This window comes from Cervus canadensis, chromosome 1, assembly GCF_019320065.1.
Source record: "Cervus canadensis isolate Bull #8, Minnesota chromosome 1, ASM1932006v1, whole genome shotgun sequence".
Classification (NCBI taxonomy): Eukaryota; Metazoa; Chordata; class Mammalia; order Artiodactyla; family Cervidae; genus Cervus; species Cervus canadensis.
Window position 1 is genome coordinate 63,074,044 of NC_057386.1, and position 22,637 is coordinate 63,096,680.

The 22,637-nt window shown below is 41.4% G+C and overlaps 1 protein-coding gene across 6 annotated transcripts in view; it reads right to left on the reverse strand.

Annotated features, from left to right (window-relative positions):
- Window positions 1-22,637, reverse strand: part of LOC122451399 — a 245,581-nt gene that overhangs the window by 119,619 nt on the left and 103,325 nt on the right. For 2 of the 6 annotated variants that reach the window (XR_006272405.1, XR_006272406.1), the window contains exons 1-3: window positions 6,255-6,306; window positions 5,620-5,802; window positions 4,782-4,908 (exon numbers count right to left, since the gene is read on the reverse strand). The exons of 1 other annotated variant lie outside the window; for it this stretch is intronic. The gene's annotated coding sequence lies outside the window, so the exon portion shown is untranslated. Of the gene's footprint in view, window positions 1-2,965; window positions 3,456-4,781; window positions 4,909-5,619; window positions 5,803-6,254; window positions 6,317-22,637 lie in introns of those variants that run through there. 3 more of the 6 variants (XR_006272407.1, XR_006272410.1, XR_006272411.1) reach the window with 3 other exon arrangements.

Genomic DNA, 22,637 nt, shown 5'->3' on the forward strand with positions numbered 1-22,637 from the left:
TTTTCATCTAAAAAATAGTCAAACCCAGCAATTCCACTTCTGTATATATATCCAGAAAAAATGAAAACCTAATTCGAGAAGATAGATGCATGTCAATGTTCATAGCAGACTATTTGCAATTAGCCAAGATACGGACACAAACCAGGGCTTCTCAGGCAGCTCAGAGTTAAAGAATCCCCCTGCCAAGCAGGAGACACAGTTTTGATCCCTGGGTCAGGAAGATCCCCTGGAGAAGAGAATGGCAGCCCACTCCAGTACTCTTGCCTGGAGAATCCCATGGATGGAGGAACCTGGCGGGCTACAGTCCATGGGGTCACAAAGAGTCGGACATGACCTAGAGTTAAACGGCAGCAGCAGCAGGACACAAATCCAGTGTCCATCAATAAACAAATGGATAAAGAAGATGTGCTAAATATGTACAACAGAATATTGCTCAGCCATTAAAAAGAAATTCTGCCATATGTGGAAATGTAGATGGACCTAGAGAATATCATTCTTAGTGAAATAAGTTAGCCAAAGAAATACCAATACTGTATGAGATCACTTATATGTGGAATCTAAAAATTAGTACAAATGAAGGCATATAGCAAAACAGAACAGAGTCACAGATACAGAAAACAACTTAGTGGTTAACAAAAGGGACAGAAAAGAAAGGAGGGGAAAATTTAGGGTATGGGAATAAAAGATACAAACTACTATGTAGAAAATAGATAAGCAACAAGGATATATTATATAACACAGGGAATTATAGTTATTATCTTGTAATAACTTTTAATGGAATTTAAACTACAAAAACATTGAATCACTATGCTATACACCTGAAAATGTTACAAATCAACTATACTTCAATAAATTAATAATAAGTAGCCAGAAATACATGACAGAGCTGATGAGTCTGCATAGTCTCCTTGGACTCCCTCAGTCCTCAGTTATTTTATCATACTGCCTGTTATTAAATCCTGGGTGAGTTGTAGTTTGACCAGCCAGACATACAGGGAAGAGTAGGCCTCCAGAAAAATCCTAAGGGACCACTATATTAAGTATTTTCAGAATAAAAATTGAATATTATCAGAGGATAGTTGATTTTTATATTTTATGGATGAGACATAAGCATATAACTAAGGATTAAATTATACTGACTACCTAAGAGAGTCACAGCTTTTCTTCCAAGGAGCAAGCATCTTTTAATTTCATGGCTGCAGTCACCATCTGCAGTGATTTTGGAGCCCCTCAAAATAAAGTCTCTCACTGTTTCATTGTTTCCTCATCTATTTGCCATGAAGTGATGGTTCCAGATGGCATGATCATTGCTTTCTGAATGTTGAGCTTTAAGCCAACTTTTTCACTCTCCTCTTTCACCTTCATCAAGAGGCTCTTTAGTTCTTCACCTTCTGCCATAATGGTGGTGTCATCTGCATATCTGAGGTTATTGATATTTCTCCCAGCAATCTTGATTCCAGCTTGTGCTTCCTCCAGCCCAGCGTTTCTCATGATGTACTCTGCATAGAAGTTAAATAAGCAGGGTGACAATATACAGTCTTGATGTGCTACTTTTCTGATTTTGAACCAGTCTGTTGTTCCATGTCCAGTTCTAACTGTTGCTTCTTGACCTGCATACAGATTTGTCAGGAAGCAGGTCAGGTGGTCTGGTATTCCCATCTCTTTCAGAATTTTCCAGTTTGTTGAGATCCAGACAGTCAAAGGCTTTGGTGTAGTCAATAAAGCAGAAGTAGATGTTTTTCTGGAACTCTCCTGCTTTTTCAATGATCCAATAGATTTTGGCAATTTGATCTCTGGTTCCTCTGCCTTTTCTAAATCCAGCTTGAACATCTGGAAGTTCACAGTTCACATACTGTTGAAGCCTGGCATGGAGAATTTTGAGCATTACTTTACTAGTGTGTGAGATGAGTGAAATTGTGCGGTAGTTTGAACATTCTTTGGCATTGCCTTTCTTTGGGATTGGAATGAAAACTGACCTTTTCCAGTCCTCTTGCCACTGCTGAGTTTTCTGAATTTGCTGACATATTGAGTGCAGCACTTTCACAGCATCATCTTTTAGGATTTGAAATAGCTCAGCTAGAATTCCATCACTTCCACTAGCTTTGTTCATAGTGATGTTTCCTAAAGCCCATTTGACTTCACACTCCAGGATGTCTGGCTCTAGGTGAGTGATCACACCATCATGGTTATCTGGGTCATGAAGATCTTTTTTGTATAGCTCCTCCATGTATTCTTGCCACCTCTTCTTAATATCTTCTGCTTCTGTTAGGTCCATACAATTTCTGTCTTTTATTGTGCCCATCTTTGCATGAAATATTCCCTTGGTATCTCTAATTTTCTTGAAGAGATCTCTAGTATTTCCCATTCTATTGTTTTCCTCTATTTCTTTGCATTGATCACTGAGGAAGTCTTCCTTATCTCTCCTTGCTATTCTTTGGAACTCTGCATTCAAATGTGTATATCTTTCCTTTTCTCCTTTGCCTTTTGCTTCTCTTCTTTTCTCTTTTCTTCTCTTCTTTTCTCCTTGGAATAAAGCTATGACCAATCTAGACAGCATATTAAAAAACAGAGACATTACTTTGCCAACAAAGGTCTGTCTAGTCAAAGCTATGGTTTTTTCAGTGGTCATGTATGGATGTGAAAGTTGGACTAAGAAGAAAGCTGAGCACTGAAGAATTGATGCTTTTGAACTGTGGTGTTGGAGAAGACTCTTGAGAGTCCCTTGGACTGCAAGAAGATCCAACTAGTCCATCCTAAAGGAAATCAGTCCTGAATATTCATTGCAAGAATTGATGCTGAAGCTGAAACTGCAATACTTCGGCCACCTGATGCGAAGAACTGACTCATTTGAAAAGACTCTGATGCTGGGAAAGATTGAAGGCAGGAGGAGTAGGGGACGACAGAGGATGAGATGGTTGGATGGCATCACCGACTTGACGGAAATGAGTTTGAGTAAGTTCCAGGAGCTGGTGATGGACAGGGAAGCCTTTCATGCTGCAGTCCATCGGGTTGCCAAGATTTGGACACAACTGAGTGACTGAACTGAACTGACTGAACCCAAGAGAGTACCCACCCAACAAAATGTTCCATCCCTATCTATCTAATCACTCTCTTGAATACAGAGGAGACTCTCATCCAAAATGTGATCCAAAAATGAATGTTGGGTGGGAGTGATTAATATAAAGTCAGTATTCAGCATAACAGGCAATATTGATAGATGGCTGCTTGTTAAATAACTAATATGGTATTGTGTTATAAAGAGAAATTTTCATTCAGTAAAAAAACCTTGAGATAAGATGAAGCCTAATAATCATTATGAACATGTATGCAGGAATAAGTAGGTATCAAGCACAACACATATTTAGTTGCAACTCAAAAATCTTAGAAATGACAGTGCTTCAGATTTCAACCTTATAAAGCTTCAGGAAATCACAGAAGAACTCTGGAATTACCAACTAGAACAGAAGAAGTAAAAACTATCATTATCCTTAGGAGAAATCAGAAGAAACATTTTCCCTGGGCACCCACTCGAGCAAGTCGTATACTTACCACATTCTATACATCATGTCACGTCACTCACAACCCCCAAGGTCCAAACTAATAACATGCCCTCTGAAATTACTAGGAAATTTAGCTTAATTTCTTTTACTACTCTTGCTTTAATAGTCATGCTACCTTAACAGGACCTCAAATCTTTCTTTGTAACTTTTCTGAGAGAATAACAAAGAAATTCCATGTTCTTGAACTTGAGTCAGTTGCGGTGAGGTGGATGAACCCAGAGCCTGTTATACAGAGTAGAGTAAGTTAGAAAGAGAAAAACAAATACCATATATTAACACATACATATGGCATCTAGAAAAGTAGTACTGATTAACCTATTTACAGAGAAGAAGCAGACACGCAGACATCGAGAGCGGTCTAATGGACACAGCAGGGGAAGGAAATGGTAGGTCAAACTGGGAAAGTCGCCTTGGCATACGTACAGTATCAGGGGTAAAACAGACAGTTAGCAGGAAGCGACCGTATAACACAGGGAGCCCAGCCTGGGGCTCTGTGATGAACTAGAGGGGTGGGATTGAGGGGGAGGGAGGTTCAAGGGGAGAGGATATAGATATATAAAATTATGACTGATTTGTGTTGATGTGCAGCAGAGTCCACTGCAACACTGTAAAGCAATAATCCTCCAATTTAAAAAAATCCATGTTCTTTCATGACACTGAGATTAATCAGAATATCTGTTGTCTATGTAAAGACTTAAGGAAACGTAGGCCTAAAAGTTTTGCTTAAAACTCTGAGAAGGCAGTGGAAAACCAAAAAAAAATCAAAACTAGTCACAAAAATATCTCCATCAATAGTTCTTAAATGATCAGACTTTACCATCTGGAATCAATTGCCCTGTGATGGAGAAACAGATGTTCTATCAAGGTTGCCTTGTGATCAAACAAGCCAAGAGGAAGGGTAGGGCCAGCTCCTGAAACACGCAAAGCCCTGTACAGAAAGGAGAAAATGATAAAGTAGATTGTCTTTGGCCAGAAGTGAAATGAGCAAGGGTAGGAGTTATGTTTTGGCTCACTCATAAGCCGTCAGTCCTGTAGCTGACCAAGAATCACCTCCACAGTTAGTCCTTATGCTTCTGATACAGAAGAGAACTATAAGCTTATCATTACTATATGTAATTCCTCTAGATATATATTCCATGAGGGCAGTGACTTTCATTGATTTTGTGCCTTGTATGACATAGGTCCTCATGGATGGATGGATGGATGGATAAAGTTGCTTACCGTTGAACTGCACCCTTGGCTTGGATGCCTCTCCTGTCCCTTTTAGGTTGATACCAGCCACATCCAAAGCCCCTGAGATTCCAGTATCTTGGTTTGGAAGGATGCTGTGAAGGCCACCTCCTGGAGGCTGAGGATGGAAAACACAACTGTGTGGCTTGCTCCATGGAGATGTGACATTGATTTCTGACCTAAGCTGAAGTCCACTTTACCACTAAAATGTGAGTTATCAGGTTATAAATTTTACTCTATCTGCTATTTAAAAATTAAGTCAATTATTTATAGGCTGATAATCTTAGAGTTTTAAACTGAAGTACGGAGCTGGTCTTCACTTTCTGTCCTTCCTTTTTTAAAATAAAAGAACATAAGTTCAGAAGAATGTGAAGAAAAGCAAAAGGTAAATTTTGCATGTATTTAAGCAATTTTTCTTTTTTATATTTGGTGAAATGGTGAATTATTGGCTCTCAAGAATTAAAGCAAACTTGCATTTCTGGGATAACTCCTACTTTGTTACTATGTAATATGTTTTTACATGTTATTGGATTTAATATGCTGATGTCTTATGAAGAATTTGGTATCTGTATTCATGAGAAATATTGGTTTGCAATTTTCTTCCATGTTTTGTAGTATTTTAGACAGGTTTTAGCATCAGGGGCATGCTGACTCATAAAGCAGGTGTGGATATATTCCCGTCTCCTTTATTTTCTGAGAAAGTTTGTATAAGACTGGTCTTTCTTTCTAAAATATGTACTAAAATTCAGCACCGAAATCATCTGGACCTGGAGTTTTCTTAGAGTCAAAGATCAGTTTTGAGAACACATTATACTCTTAGCCAACTCACCTGAGAGAATGAATAATAAACATCTTCTCTTGGCATCTCATTTAAAACTTTTGAGCCACTGTTATTCAATCATCAGTGATGGTGACCAGGAATAACAACTTGTGAATTACTGGGATCAAAAATAGATATGATGTTCATAGGAAAAAAAAAATGTTTCATTTTCTATTTTGGATGAAAGATGACCTGATTAGACCAGAGAATTAAAAGCCCAGTTAGGTAATCCAAACCCAAATCCAGCAAGTCAAGGCTTGGGTGACCAACACTTCCAATGATTTTCAAAGTACACACAGTATAGATTTGTATTTTTTGTCCCTGGCACTCTGATTACTGCCCATGTTCCTAATTTCTAGCAAAAAAATAAAACATCACTGAGTCATTCAGTGCATTGAAATCAGTTCAGCGAAGTAAAAACTGCCAAGAGCTGGCAGATTTGTATTATGTATATATATAATTTCTGGTTTTAACTCCCTATTCCCAAATCCAAGTCAGATTTTCAGGACTCTATTTCACTTGCCCACATAGCCAATGAATGCAGATGACTCCATAAAAAGAGATTATGTATACTTTCAATGTATCATTTTGTATATTTTTCCATCCTCAATTATAAGTCTCAACAAACAAAACATTTGGCCTACCTGTTGTTCAGTCTCCAAGCTGTTTCTGATTCTTCCTGACCCCACAGACTGCAGCATGCCAGGCTTCTGTGTCTCTCACCATCTCTCGGAGTTTGCACAAATTCTTGTCCATTGAATCAGTGATGCAATCCAGCCATCTCATCCTCTATCATCCTCTTCTCCTTCTGCCTTCAATCTTTCCCAGCATCAGGGTCTTTCCCAATGAGTCAGTTCTTCGAATCAGGTGGCCGAAGTATTGGAGTTTCAGCTTCCGCATCAGTCCTTCCAGTGAATATTCAGGGTTGATTTCCTTTAAGATTGACTGGTTTGATCTCCTTGCTGTTCAAGGGACTCTCAAGAGTCTTCTCCAAGCATCAATTCTTTGGTACTCTGCCTTCTTCATGGTTCAGCTCTCACATCTGTACAAGACTACTGGAAATACCATAGCCTTGGTCTACCTAAAGGACTATAAAATGCATTAGATTGAATGTATCAGAAGCCACTCAAAGGTGTTCCTACCAAAGGATGAAACATGGCTATAAAGAAATAAGATTGAATTGTAATAAATAAACTAAAATATTTTCATTTCTTCTATTAGGTGCGTACTTATTCCAGTGAGTATACAGTCTTATTTTAAGTAAGGAACTCTACTCTTAGAATGCCTTTGGAAGCTACACCCATTCTCCTGACAGTCCTCAGTGGAGTGATTTGGGTCACAGTTAACAGATGAGAGGCAGCACTTGTAGCTCAAATGGCAAAGAATCTGCCTATGATGCAGGAGACCAGGGTTTGATCCCTGGACTGGGAAGTTCCTCTGGAGAAGGGAATGGCAATCTACTCCAGTATTCTTGCCTGGAGAATTCCATGGACAGAGAAGCCTGGAGAGCTACAGTTCATGGGGTCGCAAAGAGTCGGAGACGACTGAGCGGCTAACACACTAACAGATGAGAGCCATTACTGGCTGTGTTGGATATTCTCCATTTGCCCCCCCAGAACTACTCTCTGTACCTCCCCACTCAGCCTGTGTCCTGGAAGACTGGTCTGCATGGGCTGTATTAAGGCTCCCAGGTTGTCTAGTTTTCTCTCAAGTTGGGCCAAAGGGAAGTAACTGTCAGAAACTGGAGGTTGGGGACTTCCCAGTGGTCAAGACTCTGAGTTTCCAGTGCAGGGGGCAAAGGTTCAATTCTTGGTCAGGGAACTAAGATCCCACATACTGCACAGCACAGTCAAAATATATTAAATTTTTAGCAAACTGGATGGTAAAGAGAACGAGCTCAGAGATGCGATTGTCTTCCTCCTCCAAAGTCCCCAGCTCCAGAGAGTGTAAGGGCTCCCCCATCCCTTGTTGATTTCCCATTATCCTTCTCACATATCTTGTAAATATACCCTTTATTAAAAACTCCTCAAGCACACACACACACACACACACACACACACAATGTGAGTTGGTAATATGTTTCCTGCCCAAACACTAATTAATAAAGGAGTCAAGTCTGCTGAACGAAGAAGGTGATCAAGCTAAGTGACATGTCTTTTAGCACAAAAGATAGACTATATAATCATGAGAGTAGTTTTTGGAATCACTCATTCATTGACTCTGAAGTACTTTCCAAAACAGAAGTTCAAAAATTGTTTATAGCATATTCCAAATACCTAGTCTCTGAAGGTAACTACTTTGATGGAAGCGCCATTCATTTAGCTATTGAATTTCTGGCTGTTCGCTGCTTTTAAACATCTCAAGACATTATCATCACATTTTGTGATTTTTAAAAAGGCATATTTCTCATTTAAAAAATAGGTACTTTGGAATTTCTGAATGTAAAATCAAATTCGAGGTTAATACTGGTCCAGACAGTAAAACCAGGAAATAGCTTATTGCTAAAAACATAGAGGGAGAGAGAAAGAGAAAAAAAAATGAGAAAGAGATGTTTGAGAATAGATTGGACATAACAGGACACTAAGAAAGAAATAAAATTGTTTCCAACAAGCACTTCATTAAGTAGACATAAGTAAAATTTTCATGTTGTAAGGAATGGGTTGTCTTTGTAAAATCTGCATATGCTTGCAGAATCCTTGGTTTCTTTAGACTCTTAAAAAAAAAAAAAAAAGTTTTCTTTTTTTAAAGGACTCAATACCTAAGAAAAAAAGTTGAAACCTGACCTAGTGGCCAGTTCCCTATTTGGAGCCAGTTGATTTAATAAAGCTGGTGTTAAACTATTCTCTTTCTTTCCTCTGTACATAATGTACTATACTGAGCTGTTACTGTGGCTTAAAAATACATGATGAACATTTTGAATGTTCTCAGTGTTTTTAATCTAGATTTGCACAATCATAGAAATTAGAGGTGGAAAAACTAGGATTCTTCCTGTTAATATAAACCGTAGACCAAGGTTTGGGGCTTGGCTCCTTCTTTTCTGATTAATGAGGCTGGGGAGAGGGAGTGTGAAGAAAACCCTTTGGGCCATTGCTTCCATTGTTTCAGGATTTCTGAACTAGTGTTATCTCTTTAATGGAGCACCGTTACTTCAGTAATTTATCCTGAAGTCCTAACAAATAATGTCTCACTCTTGGCATTACATTTTAAACTTATTAGTTGACAGAGGCTATGTCTCTATCAACTGCAGTATATTTGAGCAAAGGATGTTGTCACTGCAATTAACTATAATATCAAGATTGGCCTTAAAAAGGCAGCAACCATGGAACTCTCCAATCCCTTGTGTTTGGGGCCATAGAGACAACAAAATCCAGCCTGTCTTTTAGTCATATTTAATTCATATGATGGAATATTGGCACACATAGAATTCTGTGTCGCTTACTTTGCTAACAATGATCTATATCTTTAATTCCTTTAATCTGCTCGTAGCTCGTTTCCTTTTTTTTCTACTTGGAGCAAATGGTCTTTTAAATCCTCTATTCCTTTGGAGATTCTCCTAGTTTTGCTTTCTTTTCTCAAGTACAGCTCCATCTTAAACTCATATAGCTAAAAGCAATCTTGTAAATCATCTAGTTGCTCATCTCATTTCAAATACGAGGAAATTAAACCCAAAAAGTGATTTGCTATTATTAAGCTCAAACTTTCTCCTGATATTCACTAACAAGGTATAATGTACTGCACTTTTAACAATAACATTTGAAAAAGAATATAACCGACTTTCTAGAAGTTTCAGCCAAGTTTTTTTACAGTTGGAAATTCTACTAAAACATCCTATTTACTTCAAATTGGTTATTTCAAAACCAAACTCACAGTTAAGACTGTCTCATTTCAGTGTAAACTGATAGCAGATCAAGACTGATTCAGCTCTGATCAAATGCTGTGTTCAGTTCATTTCAGTCACTCAGTCGTGTCCGACTCTTTGTGACCCCAAAACCGCAGCACGCCAGGCCTCCCTGTCCATCACCAACTGCCGGAGTCCACCCAAGCCTATGTCCATTGAGAAAGTGATGCCATCCAACCATCTCATCCTCTGCAGTCCCCTTCTCCTCCTGCCCTCAATCTTTCCCAGCATCAGGGTCTTTTCAAATGAGTCAGCTCTTCGCATCAGGTAGCCAAAGTATTGGAGTTTCAGCTTCAGCATCAGTCCTTCCAATGAACACCTAGGACTGATCTCCCTTAGGATGGACTGGTTGGATATCCTTGCAGTCCAAGGGACTCTCAAGAGTCGTCTCCAGCACCCCAGTTCAAAAGCATCAATTCTTCAGCGCTCAGCTTTCTTTATAGTCCAACTCTCACATCCATACATGACCACTGGAAAAACCATAGCCTTAACTAGACGGACCTTTGTTGGCAAAATAATGTCTCTCTTTTTAATATGCTGTCTAGGTTGGTCATAACTTTCCTTCCAAGGAGTAAGCAGCTTTTAATTTCATGGCTGCAATCACCATCTGCAGTGATTTTGGAGCCCAGAAAAATAAAGTTTGCCACTGTTTCCACTGTTTCCCCATCTATTTGCCATGAAGTGATGGGACCGGATGCCATGATCTTAGTTTTCTGAATGTTGAGTTTTAAGCCAACTTTTTTCACTCTCCTCTTTCACTTTCATCAAGAGGCTCTTTAGTTCTTCTTCATTTTCTACTATAAGGGTGGTGTCATTTGCATATCTGAGGTTATTGATATTTCTCCCAGCAATCTTGATTCCAGCTTGTGCTTCTTCCAGCCCAGTGTTTCTCATGATGTACTCTGCATATAAGTTAAACAAGCAGGGTGACAATATACAGCCTTGACGTACTCCTTTTCCTATTTGGAACCATTCTGTTGTTCCATGTCCAGTTCTAACTGTCGCTTTCTGACCTGCATACAGGTTTCTCAAGAGGCAGGTCAAGTGGTATGGTATTCCCATCTCTTGAAGAATATTCCAGTTTATTGTGATCCACACAATCAAAGGCTTTGGCATAGTCAATAAAGCAGAAATAAATGTTTTCCTGGAACTCTCTTGCTTTTTTGATGATCCAACGGATCTTAGCAATTTGATCTCTGGTTCCTCTGCCTTTTCTAAAACCAGCTTGAACATCTAGAAGTTCACTGTTCACATACTGCTGAAGCCTGGCTTGGAGAATTTTGAGCATTACTTTACTAGCATGTGAGATGAGTGCAATCGTGCGGTAGTTTGAGAATGCTGTGTTAGCTAGCTATATTTTCATATATGTCTCACTTCCTCCTTACCAGATATATATAATAATATTATATAATACATTATTAATATGTGTGTTATTAATTATATAATAATATATTATATATTATTATAAATTATACATTAGTATATATTAAATAATATAATAATCTATTAATATAATTAATATACTATGTATGTAATGTAATATATGTAATATATAATGTATATGTGTATATACATTAACCATATATTATATAGTATTAGATATTATAATAGTTATATATATAATTATATAACTATAGTTTAACTATAATTTATAGCTTACAATTATCGTTTATAAGTCCATTTGGCCAGGTCAGTAGGTTTAGAATTTGGCAGTGCCTGTAAATTTTACTTAATTTCACTTCACAATGAAATTTTGCTGAGTAAATAGAACTAAGGGAATCAGAAAATGATTGATTATAGGATTTTTGAAAAATATTGCCTAAAATAGGAAAAGACAGGGAGTTGAAGGTAAGAGAACCATTCTAGATTAAACAGAATTTTAGAAAGGCAGGTACTAACTAAATGTATAGAATGAAAAAAGAGTCTTGAAAAGAATTATTTTATTCTTTATGGATATCAGTTTTTCCAGTAGTCATGTATGGATGTGAGAGCTGGACCATAAAGATGGGTGAGCACCAAAGAATTGATGCTTTTGAACTGTGGTGATGGAAAAGACTCTTTAGAGTTACTTTGACAGCAAGGAGATCAAACCAGTCAGTCCTAAAGGAAATCAACCCTGAATATTCACTGGAAGGACTGATGCTGAAGCTGAAGCTCCAATTCTTTGGCCACCTGATGCGAAGAGTCAAATCATTGGAAAAGACCCTGATGCTGAGAAAGATTGAGGGCAGGAGGAGAAAGGGACGACAGAGGATGAGATGGTTGGGTGGCATCATCAGCTCAATGGACATGAGTCTGAGCAAATCCCAGAAGATAGTGAAGGACAGGGAAGCCTGGCATGCTGCAGTCCATGGGGTCACAAAGAGTCAGAAATGATTTGGTGACTAAACAACAACATTTCCTATAAAACACAGAAAATAGTTGATGGGCTTTACTAAAGGAAGATTATAGTAATCAAATTACAAATTGCAGTTAAAAGAGCAAAATAAAGAGTTTGAAGGATTTACAAAAAAGTATTCCATGCTCTGACCACAAATAGGTACAGCTTCCTGTATCATCTGAGGAATGAAACTGTCTTCTCTCTCAATGAACATCTCTTTTCCCAAATGGCTTCTTTTTGCTTGGTTTTGTTTTTTAATTTTTACAACTTTGTGTTGGTTTCTGCCACACAATAATGTAAATTAGCCATAATTATACACATATCCCTTCCCTCCCGAGCCTCCCTCCCCTCCTCCTGTCCCATCCCTCTAGGTCATCCTAGAGCACCAGACTGGGCAACCTGCGCTGCACAGCAGCTTCTCACCAGCTTCTCACCAGCTATCCATCTCACACACGATAGTGTATATAAGCTGATGCCACTTTCTCCATTCTTCCCACTCTTTCCCTCCTCCACTGTGCCCACTAGTCCAGTCCATTCTCTACATCTGCATGTCCATTCTTTCTCTGCAAATATATTCATCAATACCATTTTTCTAGATTCCATTTATATGCGGTAATATGCTATATTTTAGACAACACCACCCTTATGACAGAAAGTGAAGAAGAGCTAAAGAACCTTTTGATGAAAGTGAAAGAGGAGAGTGAAAAAGCTGGCATAAAACTCAACATTCAGAAAACTAAGATCATGGCATCAGTCCCATCACTTCATGGCAAATAGATGGGGAAACAATGGAAACAGTGAGAGACTTTATTTTGGGGGGCTCCAAAATCACTGCGGATGGTGACTGCAGCCATGAAATTAAAAGACACTTGCTCCTTGGAAGAAAAGCTATGACTAACCTAAACAGCATATTAAAAAGCAGAGACATTACTTTGTCAACAAAGGTCTCTAGTCAAAGCTATGGTTTTTCCAACAGTCATGTATGGATGTTGTAAAGAAAGCTGAGCACTGAAGAACTGATGCTTTTTAACTGTGGTGTTGGAGAAGACTCTTGAGAGTCCCTTGGACTGCAAGGAGATCAAAACAGTCAATCCTAAAGGAAATCAGTTCCGAATATTCATTGGAAGGACTGATGCTGAAGCTGAAACTCTAATACTTTGGCCACCTGATACAAAGAACTGTCTCATTGGGAAAGACACTGATGCTAGGAAAGATTGAAGGTGAGAGGAGAAGGGGACAACAGAGAACGAGGTGGTTGGATGGCATCACCGACTCAATGGACATGAGTTTGAGCAAGCTCCCGGAGTTGGTGATGGACAGGGAAGCCTGCCATGCTGCAGTCCATGGGGTTGCAAAGAGTCAGACACGACTGAGCAACTAAACTGAACTGAACCGAATCCAACTGAAGAGTTCTGAAGAATATCATGGAAAGATAAGAAGGCCTTCTTAAATGAACAGTGGAAAGAAGTATAGGAAAACAATAGAATAGGAAAGACTAGAGATCTCTTCAAGAAAATTGGGGATATCAAGGGAACATTTCATCCAAGGATGAGCACAATAAAGGACAGAAATGGTGAGGATCTAACACAAGCAGAAGAGATTAAAAAGAGATGGCATGAATACACAGAAGAAATATACAAAAAAGGTATTAATGATCCAGATAACCACAATGGTGTGGTCACTCACCTAGAATCTAACATCCTGGAGTCTGAAGTCAAGTGGGCCTTGGGAAGCATTACTACAAACAAGGCTGGTGGAGGTGATAGAATTCCAGCAGAGCTATTTAGAATCCTAAAAGATGATGGTGTTATTAAAGTGCTGTACTCAATATGGAAGCAAATTTGGAAAACTCACAGGACTCAAAAAGGTCAGTTTTCATTCCAATCCCAAAGAAGGGTGATACCAATGAAAGTACAAATTACCAGACAATTGTGCTCAATTCACATGCTAGTAAGTTTATGCTCAAAATCCTTCAAGCTAGACTTCAACAGTATGTGAAATGAGAACTTCCAAATGTACAAATTGGCTTTAGAAAAGGCTGAGGAACCAGAGATTTTTTGCCAACATTCATTGGATAATAGAGATAGCAAGGGAATTCCAGAAAAATATCTACTTCTGCTTCATTGACTATGCAAAAGCCTTTAACTCTATAGATCCCAACAAACTGTGGAAAATTCTTAAAAGAGATGGGAATACCAGACCAGCTTATCTGCCTCCTGAGAAACCTGTATGCAGGTCAAGAAGCATGATTTTGAGCCTTACATGGAACAACTGGCTGGTTCAAAATTAGGAAAGGAGTATGACAAGGCTATATACTGTCACCCTCTTATTTTAACTTATATGCAGAGTACATCATGTGAAATGCCGGGCTGGATGAATCACAAGCTGGGAACAAGATTGCCAGGAAAAATTTCAACAACATCAGATATACAGATGATACTACTCTAATGACCAAAAATGAAGAGGAACTAAAGAGCCTCTTGATGAAGGTGAAAGAGGAGAGAAAAATCTGGGTTAAAACTCAACATTCAAAAAAATTAAAATTATGGCACCCAGTCTCATCATTTTATGACAAATAGATGGGGAAGAGGTGGAAGCAGTGACAGATTTTATTTTCCTGGGCTTGGAAATCACTTCGGTCAGTGACTGCAGCCATGAAATAAAAAGACAATTGCTCCTTGGAGGGAAAGCTATGACAAACATAGACAGCATATTAAAAAGCAGAGACATCACTTTGCCAACAAAAGTCCCTATAGTCAAAGCTCTGCCTTTTCCAGTAGTCATGTATGGATGCCAGAGTTGGACCACAAGGAATACTGAGTGTCGAAGAACTGATGCTTTCAAATAGTGGTGCTGGAGAAGGCTCTTGAGAGTCTCTTGGACTGCAAGGAGATCAAACCAGTCAATCCTAAAAGAAATCAACGCTAAATATTCATTGGAAGGACTGATGCTGAAGCTCCAGTACTTTGGCCACCTGATGTGAAGAGCTGACTGATTGGAAAAGACCCTGAAGCTGGGAAGGATTGAAGGCGGGAGGAGAAGCAGGCGGCAGAGGATGGGATACATGGCATGACCGACTCGAGGGACATGAATCTGAGCAAACTCCAAGAGATAATGAAGGACAGGGAAGCCTGGCATGCTGCAGTACAAGAAGTTGCAAAGAGTGAGACACAACTTAGCTACTGAACAACAAGGGGCATCTAATTAGCATAAACTAGGTGTGGTTGAAAGTGGTTTATTGTGAAAACAAAAAACACTCCTCCCACCCCTATCACTTTCCTTTTCACTCAGGAAATTCCAAGGTTTAGGGATAGTCCTGCCTCAAGAACCAGGAACAAAGACTAAAATACATATTTCTTATTATATCACAAGATCACATTGGTATAAAGGGGGTGATGGGAGATGAAAGAGTGGAGGAAACAGGTGTCCAAATATAAAAGGATCTTATTAAAATTATATGTATCCAGCAGTCATTAGGGAAATATTGAAATATTCAAAGGGAGTGATATAGTCATATTTGCATTTTCCAGAGATCCCTCTAGGAACAGTGTGGACAGTGGATGGAGACATGGGAGACCGACAGCCAACCCCAGTGAGTACTGGGATAGAGCTATGGTGATGCCATTGAAGAGGCATAGGCAGATGGTAGAGACAGCACAAAGGTAGATTTTGTGGGACTTCACTGGATACCTCATGAGAGGAGTAAAGGGGAAGAAGAAATTAAGAATCACTCTTAGTTTTCAAGCTTCGTTGACCAGTTGGACAGTGACCCAAGTAGCCAAGTACCCAGTAGAGACAAAGAAGGACTGGCTTTCGGGCAGAAGTCAATGAGAACTCTTTTAGACTTGCTGACATCCCAGTGAATCATTCTAGTAGATATGCTAAGGAGGAAACTGGAGAGACATATCTGGAGCTCAGAAGAAATACCTTACAGGAGATAAAGATTTGGGAGTTATAGGCCTGCAGTTAGCTGTGGAAATAATGAGTACTTCTAAGTGAGGCCAAGGTAAAAAGATATGACGCAGCCTCTTTGGAGCATGCGTGCATGGAGACCCCTCTTCACCCATAAGAAGGAAGCTTAATTGGAGGGTACATGCCTGAGAGGGGGTCCCTACTCTTGATAGAGCTCTGTGGCTAGGAGGGCAGGAGTCTGGATCTGCCTTAAGGAGCTTTTCGGCAACATGGCTCACAGGAAGCAGGTGCACTCAAAGGAAGGCTTCTAAAGTAGAAGCTTCCTGTGTAATGGCCACCAGCATAACTGCACCACCAATGTAGAGTCGAAACTGCTCCACGTGAAACCTGAATTAGAGTATATAGTGATATATGCGAGCTTTTGTATACAGTCAATCCTCATCACTCCAGATTCTTTATTTGCAAATTCACTTACTCAAATTCATAACCCCAAAGTGAACACTCACAATATTTTTGTGGTCATTTGTGGACATGCACAGAGTGTCAGAAACTCGAGTCCCTGACACACACAATGCCAGTTGAGGTTGGACAAGCTGATATTCTGCCATCTTGTTTCTATTCTCATGGGATACATGAGTGTCCTTTTCAAGGCAGTTGGTATCATAATTTTTACACTTTTGCACTTCTGGCTGGTAATTTATCTATTTAAAAATGGTCCAGCATAGTGGTGATGTGTGGTCTACTGTTCTAAACACAAGGCTATAATGTACCTTATAGAGAAAATACAGGTAGGTGTTCAATAAGCTTCATTCAGGCATGAGCTATATAGTGCTGTTGACTATGAGTCCAACGTTAATGAATCAATAATATACATTAAATAAGTTGTCTTTAATAGAAACACACACAAAACAAGGTTATGTATTGACTGATTTATGAAAGTGTGACCAGAGGCTTGCAAGAACCCAACCGCGTATTTTCCCTAGGATTATGGATGCTCAGTTACTCAGTTATGTCCAACTCTCTGTGGTCCCATAGACAGTAGCCCACCAGGCTCCTCTGCCCATTGAATTTTCCAGGCAAGAATACTGAAGCAGGTTGCCATTTCCTCCTCCAAGGGACCCTCTTGACCCAGGAACTAAACCCGCATCTTTGACTGGCAGGCAGATTCTTCACCACTGCGCCACCAGCAGTGGTTTGCTGTTCATTAACCCAGTGTTCACAGTGACTGTGTAGGGTATAATTACTGCAAATAACAAGGATTAACCGTACATGCAGAAGTCTAGAATGAGCCAAGAGCCACATCAGTCCTAAATGAAGCTCCTAATTTATTTAAAACAGCTCACTATACACTCACCTAAGGTTCAGGGTAAGGAACTGTTTTTGAGTTTTCATTTGAGTTTCTGAAGATGGGGCAGGGTTGAGGGGAGATTTTCTCTTCTAATCATCTGATCATAGATTGCTTTCATGTGAACTGAAGAAGCACATCATGGAGTCCAGGGTCCCATCCTGCCATGTATTTGCTCTGTGATCACAGATAAGGCTTTGCTCTCTCTGAATTTTCATGCCTCGCCCATGAAACCAGGCAATGACACCTCAGATCCTTATCAGTTCTGACAGCTCATGATTCTGTAGCCAGTCCCAAAGCAAGAGACACTGCCATCCATTGTGACATTAGGACGGCATAAGACTCAGGAAGAAGGATTTACTGCAGTGCATTTCCTATATTCCCCAGAGCAACCTGAGGACAGATTCATTAGATTATTGATTTAAAGATTCTGCAACTCTTGTCTAATTTTAACTTTTATGACAGTAATAAACCCAAAGGAAAACTGTAAAACAGAGCGAAATACTCTCAATTATGTTAAACTTAAAATGGCATTAAAAGTAGAAAAGAAACAAGAGAAGAGTGCCTAATTGTAATTATTTAAAGCAAATGACTTCAATGATCAAGGATGGACCCAAATGTCGTGCATACCAGGCTACCCTGAGCAACCCACTCTGTCTTTTAGGTCTCTCCAAGGGACCCCAGAGTATCTTACCAGCAACTAAATGCTCCATTAAGTACTTGGCGAAGGACTGGATGGACATGTGTGACCCAGACATTTCCATGGAAGGTTAGCTTTCCAGATGGAGTCCTTATTTGAAGAATGTGTGTAGGATTAAGATGTAATCCACTATTTCAAAGAATACAATAATACACAAAATAAATGCTCTGATTGATTTTTCCTCTTCTTTAACTGTAGAGGATACATCAATAAACAGAATTTTTCTTCAACAAAAGGTATCTCTCTTCCAAATTAGCAGAGGGTAACCTCGGGTATTAATAGTAATGGAAAAAGTTGAGAGGATTAAGCGTGCACATAAAAAGGATTTGTGCACACACACACAAATCATCTTGCCTTATCATTTTCTTCAGCCAAATGAAAAACTCAACATGCTATCTGCAAGCTCAGTCTAGCGTCTGAGGGGTCCAGCCACCTTCTCTTCCCCCACTGCCATCCCATACTTGGAGGGGTTTTTATATGCTCTGGTGTGTTCACCAGCATACAGTGACAGCCCAGTCACCTTTCTCAATGATGGGAAAGTCTTGCAGGTGCTGGCAGTGGTTCAGGGCCACTGAGCTGGGGAATTCTGAGATGCTGGGTACTCAGGATATGGTCTGGAGGTGAGCATCTGAACCACATCCTTTTAGTTCCTCAGGTTCCTCACCCTGTGGGAAGGGATACAATCAAACTGGCATCTCTCTGAAGATGTAATTTTTTTCTTTCTCCACATATGATAATGCATGTGTCTTTCCGCGGTTTTCGTAAGTACTGCTCCAACTCTAAACATCTCAGTATGTTGAAAGCTGTTTCTCTTGGAGGATTCAAAGCGTAACAATGTATTGCAGTGTGTGTGATACACTTGTAAGTACATGAGCACTCTGGACTTCTGGGGGCGGGGGGAGTCTCTTCTATACAGAAGCATCTCAAGATATAAAATGAATAAAATTGGTGTTTCAGTGAGAAACAACTGTACACTCCCCGGCACATTTATGAAATGCAGAAATGTAACCTCATCGCTTTCCCTCCACTTGATCGTCGCCTCCAGAAGTGCCATGAAAGCTCTATGGCTGCAGGACTCAGTCTGTCTTTGGCACCTGGCCCAGTGCCTGGCATCTACTGAATGGTCAATAAATGTTTATTGAATAAATACATTTAATTCACCCTTTTAATCTGCAGAACGTCAGCGCCTCTGCTCCAAACAATTGGATTAATTTCAAAACCCACATAATAAAGTCAGTCTGTGTTCGCCATCCTACATCTCTTTCTGTGACTGGAGATGTTTTTAATCTTGGGAAATGCATGGGGATGGGCAGTGTGCTTGGATAGTCCACATTAGGGGGACCCAATTTCCTTCTGTGGGGCTGCTCAGTTACGTGTGTGTTCGTCTTTTGACTTTAGGCAACAGACTGGGTCCTGGCAGCGGCAGCTGTGACGAGACAGTTGCTGGACAGGAGGACAGCCAAGGGGAAGGCGCCCAGTCCTCACCCCCCTGCAGAACATCTTCACCACACATCCCATGGTCCCGCAGCTTCGGCTCGGAAGCAACCAGGATCCACGGCCTCTCAAGTGAGTTTACTTTGCTCCTCTCATCTATTCCTCCCTAAATGTCCTGGCGCTCAGAAGTCTGCATGGGCAGCCAGCAGCTGCCACACGGAGGCAAGCGCGCCATGGACACTGTCAGCTGACAACAGGCAACGCCACGGTCCTGCTCCCGTTTCCTGACCTAAAATGCCGGTGGGGCAGGGGTGGATGTATCTCTGGCAGTCCAGAGGTTAAGCCTCTGTGCTTCTACTGCAGGGGGGCACAGGTTCAATCCTTGGTTGGGGAACTAAAATCCCACAAGCCACATGGTGTGGCCAAAACTCATCACAATAAACTCAAAAAATGGGCAAAACCACTAACAGGCAGCTAGGCCATCCACCTCAAGAGGGTCTCCAGAGACCTGTCCAATGACAGACATCAGAGAGACAATCAATAAGGGGCTGGGGGGAGGAGAACAAATCAGCTTTATAAAAAAGGAAAAGCCCTACCGCTGTCCAGGGGATCTTAATTCCCTCACCAAGGATTGAACCTGAACCCTCCTAAGTGAAAGCTCAGAGACCTAACCACTGGACCACTGGAGAATTCAGCCAGCTGACAAAAGGCAGGATCCTTTTGGTTGCTTTTCCCAAAAAAGGGGGTGTGTAAAACATTTCAACATTTTAAAATTGATGTTTGTAGCCCCTTAAACTAAATATACAAGATAAAAATAACTTTAGAGTTACAAACTTAGTTAAAAGACCTGCAATGATGCTGTCCTCATGTCATGCGTGTGAAAAGAAGGTAAAAAACCACAGACAGTGCACCCAGGGCTGTGGTGAGCCAGGTCCCCCAGCACAGCCTGGACCAGGGTCAAGAAAAGGCAGCTGCCCAGGCGCCCCTACCGCGTGGCCTCCCACCTGCTGGGGCCCCAGGTGCCCCCCCCCAGCCAATCTCTCTCCTGGCTGGCACAGGAGCCTTAGCAACAGACATGCCACATTCTCTCCTCTCATGGGGGACCCAACAGACACATCCATGGGCAGCAGTCACCTCACCGCTTTTTTTAGGTGGAGTTCACACAGGCCTCGGAGAAGGCAATGGCAACCCACTCCAGTACTCTTGCCTGGAAAATCCCATGGATGGAGGAGCCTGGTGGGCTGCCATCTATGGGGTCGCACAGAGTCAGACACGACTGAAGCGACTTAGCAGCAGCAGCAGCAGCATACAGGCCTACCACACAAAGCAGCCCATGGCCAAGCAAGTACCTCGTGACACACATGCGCAGTGCCACAAGTGATCTCAGCTGTTACATAAACCTCATGAAGGCACAGGCGCAGTGCTACAAATGAATCTCAGCTGTTACATAGTCACTATTTACAAAATTGGGGCTGGAGAGCCTGAACAGGCCATCTTGGCTGATTTGCTCTCTCCCCACACCCTTCCAACCTGTACTCAAATACCCTAGCCCCAAAGAGGCCCATCTGACTCTCCTGCTTAATACCTCAGGCCACCTCCACCCACAACACTGGACTCTTCACCCAGCTCCAACCTTTCATCTTCCTAGCACCTTCAAGGGAGAAGGTAACGGCAACCCACTCCAGCGTTCTTGCCTGGAGAATCCCAGGGACAGCGGAGCCTGGTGGGCTGCCGTCTTGGGTCGCACAGAGTCGGACACGACTGAAGCGACTTAGCAGCAGCAGCACCTTCAAGAACAGCGCGACAGGCAGCATCGGCACAAAGCCCTTAAAAAACCGAGGCTGTCAGAAAAGGAGCCAGGAACGCGGCCCTGGGACAGCTCCAAGTGCTGTGGAGACTCGAGGGAAAACAGGCTGGACTACAATGAGAGCAGGAATCCAGCGCTTGCTCAGAGCCTGGAAGGGAGTGACAGCTGGGCTGAGTGACGGTGGAGGGGCACAGATGTGGCCTCTGTCATAGAGCCCGGCTCGCCAAGGTATCGCCCTCCCTCCGAGGTCTCCAAGCACACCTGCCTTTTACCAGGTCCTCTGTATGCAGAGCTAAGACTGCACAGGGAACACAGCTATTTCTGTGTAAGACACACCTCTTTCCTAGCCCTGCCCGCGAAGCCCGAGCCCGCCCCCACAGCCCGAGCCCCGCCCCCACAGCCAAAGCCCCGCCCCCACGGCCAGAGCCCCGCCCCCACGGCCCTCCTGGGAGCGCCCAACTTTTGCCAGCCCTGTACCATCACTATGCAGGTTGGACAGATGCCAGCAGAAAAAGCAATGGCACTTGAGTGGCTGCGTGTGTCCAGTGAGTGGTGATGTTCTCCGTGTGCAGGGACCGTGGAGAAATCCAACCGCAAACAGCACTGCTCTCCTCCCAGCCCCATATTTGTAGACTACTCCGGAAAAGGCTCAACTTGTACAAAGAAGACCTAAAGTGACAATGGTCCCCTACAACCATCAGGAGACCCTCAAACAGTCACTTTTCTCAGAAAGGGAAAGGAAGCCTGCTCAATCCTGCTAAGGGGTGAGGGGTGTGTCTGGGGTCAAGGGAGTTTCAAGTAGTCTCATTAAACAGTTTTGAGGAGGTCACATGGAAGAATGGTAGCCTTTTAAAGACATCTCTGACCCAAGCATCCAAGCTTGGGTGTTTTCCTAAACAAGGTCCCTCTCTTCTCAGTAATCCTCAGAGGAATGAGAAAAATACATGCTGCACAGATTTCTTGAATTTCCCGTGTGGGACAACAGTTAACTGTCTTCTTCGTCCCAGAGGAGAATAGTTGTTTGTGGTATCAGACCACATGTGTTAGCATCTTCCTTGTCCTCCTGTGCTTGGCTGTGGGACTGTCAGCTTGTAAAACATTTCTATCCCACAGTGTCACAGTCGATCACTAGAAATTTAATTTTACTTTTACACTTGTCCAGCCCCTCAGGTGACACATTACGTAGTCATAACAGCAAACATTCATCATGTCTATTTTCTCTCCGATCCCAAGTAAAAACTCAAGTAATATCATGAACCTAAAACCAGAAGAAACCATTCTAATTTCCTGGCCCTAAAACTGAATGCATTTTAAACCAAGTTTTAGACAAAGTTTCTTTTTCTTTTTTCTAGCTTTCTCGAAATTATCTAGATCTGGTTTTCTAATTATTCATCTGTAACTAAACTAGAATACAAAGCTATTCATTGAACCAAATACACCAAAAACCAGCACTTGCTGCCAGTTAAGTAAAATGGGTGTCGCGTTCTTCTGTCTGAGTGGGGTAGGGTGTGGAGGCCCGAAGACAATGTGATGTTAGCCAAGTGACAAGTG